Source organism: Varanus komodoensis, unplaced genomic scaffold, assembly GCF_004798865.1.
Source record: "Varanus komodoensis strain SLA01 unplaced genomic scaffold, ASM479886v1 scaffold42, whole genome shotgun sequence".
Lineage (NCBI taxonomy): Eukaryota > Metazoa > Chordata > Lepidosauria > Squamata > Varanidae > Varanus > Varanus komodoensis.
Window position 1 is genome coordinate 8,134,900 of NW_025335972.1, and position 7,458 is coordinate 8,142,357.

Consider the following 7,458-nt stretch of genomic DNA (forward strand, 5'->3'; position numbering starts at 1 on the left):
TTTCATTACAAGGTAATAAAACCTTTATCCTGTGAAATTGGCATTCCATTTTGCCTAAGTGCAAAGTAACTCATACAAGAATAAATAATTGCTAAAATAAAAAAGCAGATAAAAACACGATCATGTACATAGTCTGCACTTTTCCTTGTGAACAACAACTTAGGCGGTGTCTTCTTGGTGAAGACAGTTATCCAGTATACAGCACAGGGGCCTCCTTTGGCTGGCCCAGATGCTAATCCCCTCCATGCATCGGGGGCACATTTAAGAGAGTCCATGTGTGCCTAGCCAAGCACATGCAGGTCTCCTAAGCATGATCCTAATGCTCCTCATTTGCAGTTGCTCCTGTAACCCTACAGTGTAAACATGAACTTGATGGGGCCCACTGCAGTTCCTCCCTGGGAACTGGGCAGGAGGTCCCATCAGCTGCCCTTGCCCAGCAATGAGTGGAAGAGGTGAGTCAACACAAAGAATATGAATGGGTGGCTTCCCTGTCTTACTGAGCCAAAGCAAGGAGAAAGACAATTATATGATGGATTTACAAACCCCACAGGAGTAATGAGAGAGAGAACGAGAGAGAGCACTTCTCATGTTGTATCAGCATAGCTCTTAAATTTCTGGCTTGCTATTGTGGCAAGAATGCAGTAGAGGCATTATGAGGTCCACAGATTCCTTCTCTGATATGAAAAACTGCTTTAGATTAAACATCCATTACACCACCAGGAAGAAACTTTGTCCATCTGACTGGAAGAATAAGTACATTTAATAATTTAATTATATCCTACTAAAAGCGCTCAGAGGAGCTACGGATTGGAGATGTATGAAGGGGCATACTCCCAATCAAGCACAACATTCTGGCATGAAGGGACTTCTGGGTGGAAGGTGATTGTAAAACAGCATCTCTTACTTCCAGTATCTATTACTTCCAGCTATGTCACCATCAGGACCAGCTGAGGACATTGCCCCCTCCCCCCCAAAAAAAAATTTGAGATATCAGAGATAGGCCATTAAGTCAATCCTGTACATGATGCTGGGGCATCCCAGAGCAATATCACAGGATCTTCTGCAACCCTGCAGGAGTTCCTGAGGCGCATTTGCTAAACTACTTGCTGCTGCTTCACAAAATAGGTTCCTGCCCCAAACAAGCTTGCTTGTGCAATTAAGCCAAACTCTGCTTGCAGCATTGACACAAAAATGGAAGCCTGCAAGCCGTGCCTGGCCCACCAGAGGTCCCAGTCTGGCTTTTCTGCATGTTTAGGCCCCTTTCTTCTGTTTCCCCTGACTGCCAATGGTTTGGTGTTTGCGTAGCTTTTGTACAATTTTTCCCATTCTAAAAAGCCGAAATACATTTCCCAAGACTTAATTGCTAGCAGGAAGAGTGCTGAACTAAAATATGCTGGTACATTGGCCCCACCCACTGCTGGAATTCAGCCCTTGGGCTGAAAGAGGTTAAGTGCTCTTCCCTCCTAAGCTTTATAGAGATGGAGTGGGAATCTACAACTCCCATCAGCCCCAGCCAGCAGAGTCAGCCAAACTTTAGTCCAAACCATCTGGAGGGCTGCAAGTTACCCACTGCTGCAAAGATGAGACTGCAAGAGGGCTGCCCCAGCCCCATGCCAGCAAATGAAACAGGGATTTGGCTCCTTGCCCCTTGCTCTCTTAGTCTATAAACCATTTTCAATCCTCCTGAAGTAAGGTTTTTAATTTCTTGAAGCAGAACGTGTCTGGCAGAGAACTGAGGGAGGGTGAGCGCTGGCAGCTTACGTTTATCTCAGCACTGCTGTGAGTAATGAGCCAAGCTTCTGGCCATAGCAGTTTGAGTTCTGCTCTTTACTTGCCTTATAAGTCCAGCATCCTTCCTCACTTGCTTTGCTTGTCTGTTTTTTTCCTCCCCCTTTTCCTTAGCCATCCATAAATCTGGTAACAATCAGAAGCAAGCAACAGTGGGCCATTGAGAGCGTGCAGGCAAGGATGAGTGGGGCGGGGGAGTGCAAGAGCCTGCGCGGGTGCCAGGTTCTGCAGCACTTTATAAACAGGCCTGCCTTAAGCCAAGCCGTGCACATTTTCAGCCTTTATATGGGAAAGGAGCAATGAAACGGGGTCTTGGAGAATCCTTGCTGGGCAGCAGCATGTTATTTATGCCCCCATGCCTGAATAAGTCCTCAGGGAGGTACAAGCTGGTGCTGTGAGAGGCAGTGATGTCATTGCGCGCACACACACACACACTGCCGCCACCACTCAGGCACTCTGCCCATTTACCTGACCATGAAATGATGAGAGGGGTCTGTCTTTACCCCTCTTTCATCCTTTCATCCCCATGGGCCTCTTTGATTAAATCACATGATGTCTGCGCTATGATTGGGAGGTAATGAAGAAAAATGGGAAATGCCTAAGGTTCTCCAGCTTTCCCTCTCTTGGTTCTCCAGCTCTAAAATGGAAATAAGAATGAGCTACCTCACAGGCCTGAATAGAAGAATGGAAGAGACAAGGAGACAGATGCCTGTCTGTCTGTCTGTCTGTCTGTCTGTCTGTCTATGTCTGCTTGCCTGCCTGCCTATCATCTGTCATCCATCTTATTCTGTACCACATAATAGCAGAAGCTCTCTGGGTGGTGAACAACAATAATAAATACAATACAAGATACAATAAAACAACAATGAAAAAGACTGGGCAATGACACCCTCCAACCCCATGTGCTACCTGAAGTTGGTAAATGCTAAAGTTGGTGCCAGGCAGACCTCAAAGGAAAGATCATTCTATTATTTGGGAGCTACCACAGAGAAGGCCCTCCTCCTTGTTGCCACCACACAAGCCTCTTGGGAGTGGCATTTGGAGGAAGGCTTCAGATGCGGAGCATAGTGTCAAGGTACACTGGGGCTGGAAGAGGTGTTCCCTCAGGTATTGTAGTCACAAGCCAGGAAGAGTTTATAGGTTAAAAGGCAGCACTTTGAATTCGGCTCAGAAGTATACTTTGCACAGGCATATTTTGCTACCACATTGTACCCCAGCTGCATCTTTTGAACTGTCTTCATGGGCAGCCCCTCATGGAGTGCACTGTGGTGACCCAGTTTAGCGATGAGCAGAGGAGAGATTACTGAAGCAGGGCTAGCCCTGTCCAGATAGGGGCATAACTGAGCTGCTAGCGGCGGCTGGTGGAAGGTACTCCTTGCCGCGGAAGCCACCTGGGCCTCAAGTGACAAAGATGGATCAAGAAGCACCCCAAGCTACAACCCTGCTTCCACACGGGGAGGGCAACAGGTGCCACCCAGAACAGTTGAGTACCCTCCATTCAGACAGAGGAACCACCCACTAACAACATTTCAGCCTTGTTTGGGTTGAGCTTCAGTCTGTCCCTCACAGTTCATTGTTGCAGTTTAGCACATCCACAACCTCACCTGATGAAGATGAAAAATAGAAACAGAGCTGTATGTCATAAGCATACTGATGGCAATGCTCTGCAAAACTTGGAATGAACCCAGTCAGAAGTTTCTTGTAGATGTTAAATAGCAGCGAGGACAAAACCAACCTCAGAAGAACTCCATGCTGGAGAATCCATGGGATTGAGTGATGTAACCCAAGCACCACCCTGTGGAGCCGGCCATCCAAGTCGGAGTGTTCCCACTGCAATGCATCACACACATCTCACCATTTCCAGCTCAGTTATCCCTGAAGGATCCCATGGTTGATGGTATTGGAAGCTGCTGAGAGATCTGGGAGTATCAATATTTGGGACATGAGGTATATGTATCCATTGTACTCAAACTTTACACTAGAAAACTGTGTTCCTTGTTTTACTTTATTTTGCTATTTTTGTTTTGATTTATTAAAATTCAAAATAAAATTAATTAAAAGAACGAAATGTATATTGTATCTTTAAACATTTCCTGTTTCAGTTGGGCACAACAGACTTACCCATAGATGCAGGCAATAGAAGCCTTAGGCCTGAGGATATTGGCGAAATTTGCAATAGAATTTGGATGTTTATTAATCCCACCCACAGATTCTGCAATCAACTGGCTATTCTAGCTAGTGAACTGACTTTTCTGAAATTTTATGCAAATATTGTATTTGCACACTTTTGAAAGTAGAAATGTATGCAAGTGTGCACAAATGTAAACTTGAGACATGGAAAAATCTAGTTCTGACAAGAAATGGATGACAGAACAAAAAGTACCTGATGATCCACAAAATACAGATAGAATGAATTTACCAAAATTCACACATCCCTAGTTGCAATCAATGCTCAGCAGCTGGGCAGTAGCTTCCATTTTAATTTTCCACAATGGCAGCTCAGAACCAACTTCCCAGCTCAGGGGTCCAGGACATGTAGCGGCACAGTGGTGGACCCTGGGGAAATACTGGGATTCTGGTGGCTGCCCATGTGTATTGTGTGCTGAGAGCCCATGTGTGGGTGTGTGTTCGATGGAGCAAGGGATGCTCACAAGATAATTCAGTTGTTTAGAAGTCTGATTTGTTAACTAGAATAGTTTCATGAAAAGTCATTTACCTCTTATCCAAAGACTGCTTAAAAAGTGGCATGAGGTTATAATTAATAATTGCAGAAATGAAGTAATTAAACTTTAATCAAAAGCAAACACTGTAGCAATTATTTGAAAGAAGGAATCTACAGCTTACCATCTTTGAACCTCATTGTGTGATAAAAAAGTAGATTTGAAACCATGTTCAAGGTAACAGTGAATGTCAGTCTATAGAAACAACAAACCAAAAAAGAGGGCTAGTGATTTTAACAGGTAAGATAATGTGACCATGCTATAACCAAACTGTGGTATCATTCTGAATTAATTCTTCTACAGTGAGAGCTTGTGAACTTGTTTGCCTTCTCCCAAGGAGAGATGGGGAGGGTAGATGTAATGATTAGCAGGTTTGCATGCCCAAGCATATGTAGGGGGAGACATGCCTGATGCAGTTCCCTTTTCTGGATTCCAAAGAGTTGAAATGGCTCCACAGGACTGACAGACTACATTGGCCAAGGGTATTTGCCCATTCAGGATTCCTGTGGAAAGCCACAACATACAACTTGGGTCAGTATGGATATTTTATTTATTTATTTATTTATTAAAACATTTTTATGCCGCCCCATTCGCCGAAGCCTCGGGGCGGCTTACAACATAGATAAAACAATAAGTTAAAATATCCATATAAAATAATCTTAATTAAAACACACATTATAAAATAAGCCGCCCTGGCCAGATAAAATTCAATTGTATTTAGCATTTAAAATGTTGCTTAAATAAAAAGGTCTTAGCCTGGCGCCGAAAAACAAATAACGATGGCGCCAGGCGGACCTCTCTGGGGAGCGCATTCCATAACTTAGGTGCCACCGCTGAGAAAGCCCTTCTCCGAGTAGCCACCCTCCTAATTTCTCTCACGGAGGGCTCCCGGAGCAGGGCCTCTCCCGCCGATCTCAGGGGGCGACTGGGCAAATATGGATGTAAGCGCTCCTTCAGGTAACCAGGACCCAAGCCGTTTAGGGCTTTATAGGTCATTACCAACACCTTGAATTGGGCCCGGACTTCAATGGGGAGCCAGTGAAGCTGACGGAGAACTGGAGTCATGTGAACATAACGTCCAGTCCCCGTCAGCAGCCTGGCAGCTCTATTCTGAACCAATTGAAGTATCCGGACCGTCTTCAAGGGTAGCCCCACGTAGAGCGCGTTACAGAAGTCAAGACGGGAAGTCACCAGCGCATGAGTCACTGTTGCAAGGCAGTCGTACTCCAGGTAGGGGCGCAGCTGATGAATCAGCCGAAGCTGGAGGAAAGCGCTCCTCGCCGCTGTTGTCACCTGAGCTTCAAGTGAGAGCTCCGGGTCGAGGACCACTCCCAAGCTGTGGACCTTGTCCCTAGGAGGGAGTGCAACCCCGTTCAGGATATCCTCTTCCTGATGCAGTGGTTCCCAGAGGCTTCCCTTGTAAGGGAAGCTGGTAGCATCTGATGGCAGTCAGAACAAAGCAACAGGAAGACAAGGACCTTGGAGACCTCCAAGGTTCTGCCGGCTGGAACTTTCCCTCACTACAATAGGAGGCTGTTGTCTCAGCAGAGAACAGACAAGATCAATAATGTGGTCAGCTACACCCCTCCTAGAGTTGCTGACTGACTTTAAGGGGACTTTGCCTGATTTTGTACCTTGAGACTTCTGCATACTAGGGAATTGGAGCTTCTGCCGGGGACTCATTCTCTGGTGATAGCAGGGCTGTGCCCACTTGTTGTGAAGGCCCGGAATAATGCATTGGCTGTCCTGCCCCCAGGAAATAGCATGTGCCTCATCCTTATCCTCATCAGAATCCTCTGCTGCACATTGTATGGTCCGAGAGCTAAAAGACCCTTCCTAAGCCCATTCCCAGAACTGAGCTGAAGAATTAATGAGATTTGAAGGCAGCTGGGGCACAAAGTGCTCAGGGCCACCAATGGCATTTCACTGCCTGAGGCAAAGGACAAGATGGTGCCACTCACAGACCCCTTTCACGTGCATTCATTGGCCCCACTTATGCTCTCCCTCTCTCCCTCTGTCTCTCCCCCCCCCCCCCCCCACACACACACTCAAGCACACCACACAGGAGCATGGTATGGCACCATATCTAAATAACTCCTGTTTAATACTGCATATTTGAAGGGGAATATAGAATTGCACACATGCAATCCTCCCCTGAGCCATTCCATTTTTTAGAAGAGAGGCACTCTCAGGTCTTACAGTTTTTCTGTAATATGAAGTTCATTTACTCATATAAATAAGATGAGGGTGCATAGCATTAACATCCAAAGAGCTCCCTGCTCCCCACCAGGTATACAAGGGAATCAATATTCCCAAAGGATTTCCTGTAGAAAGAGAAAAGCTAATGCTCTGCCTCCTTGTCAGATCCAGGTCCAGGACACACTGGTTCCTATACATGTAGGCCCTGCTTGCCTCTGTTGTTCTCACCCCAGATTCAATTAGCACATTCCCTAAGCAAAGAGAGATAAAGGTAAACCCCTTTTAAACAACCTATCCCAATTTCTGAGGACAGTCACCACTCAGCTAATCTCAGTTGCTGTAGGAAACCTGCCAAGCTAGCTTGCTCATCTGGTTTGGCCTATTCTAGCAACCTCTTTTCACCAGGGCTGGCCCTACCATGAGCAAAGGGAGGCAGTTACTTCAGGCAGCAGACACTGGAAGGCAGCAGAAAAGTGTGGGATGAGAGAGCTGTATTAGCTTTTTGTCCTGCATCCCCTAAGCTAGCATTCAGATGCTGTGGAGGTCATGCCCAGTCAACAGTGTAAGTTTTTGTAGACAGAACGGGAGGAGGTGTCATCTCACCCTTTGCCTCAGCAAAATATATTGAGTCAGCCCTGTGACAATCACAGGTACACAAATGGAGGGGAGGGTAAATTCTTGCAAGTTATTTTGATCAACTCCCATCCTGTAGTACAAGGGTGTTCCCTAAGGATGATAAGAATAGGATTTT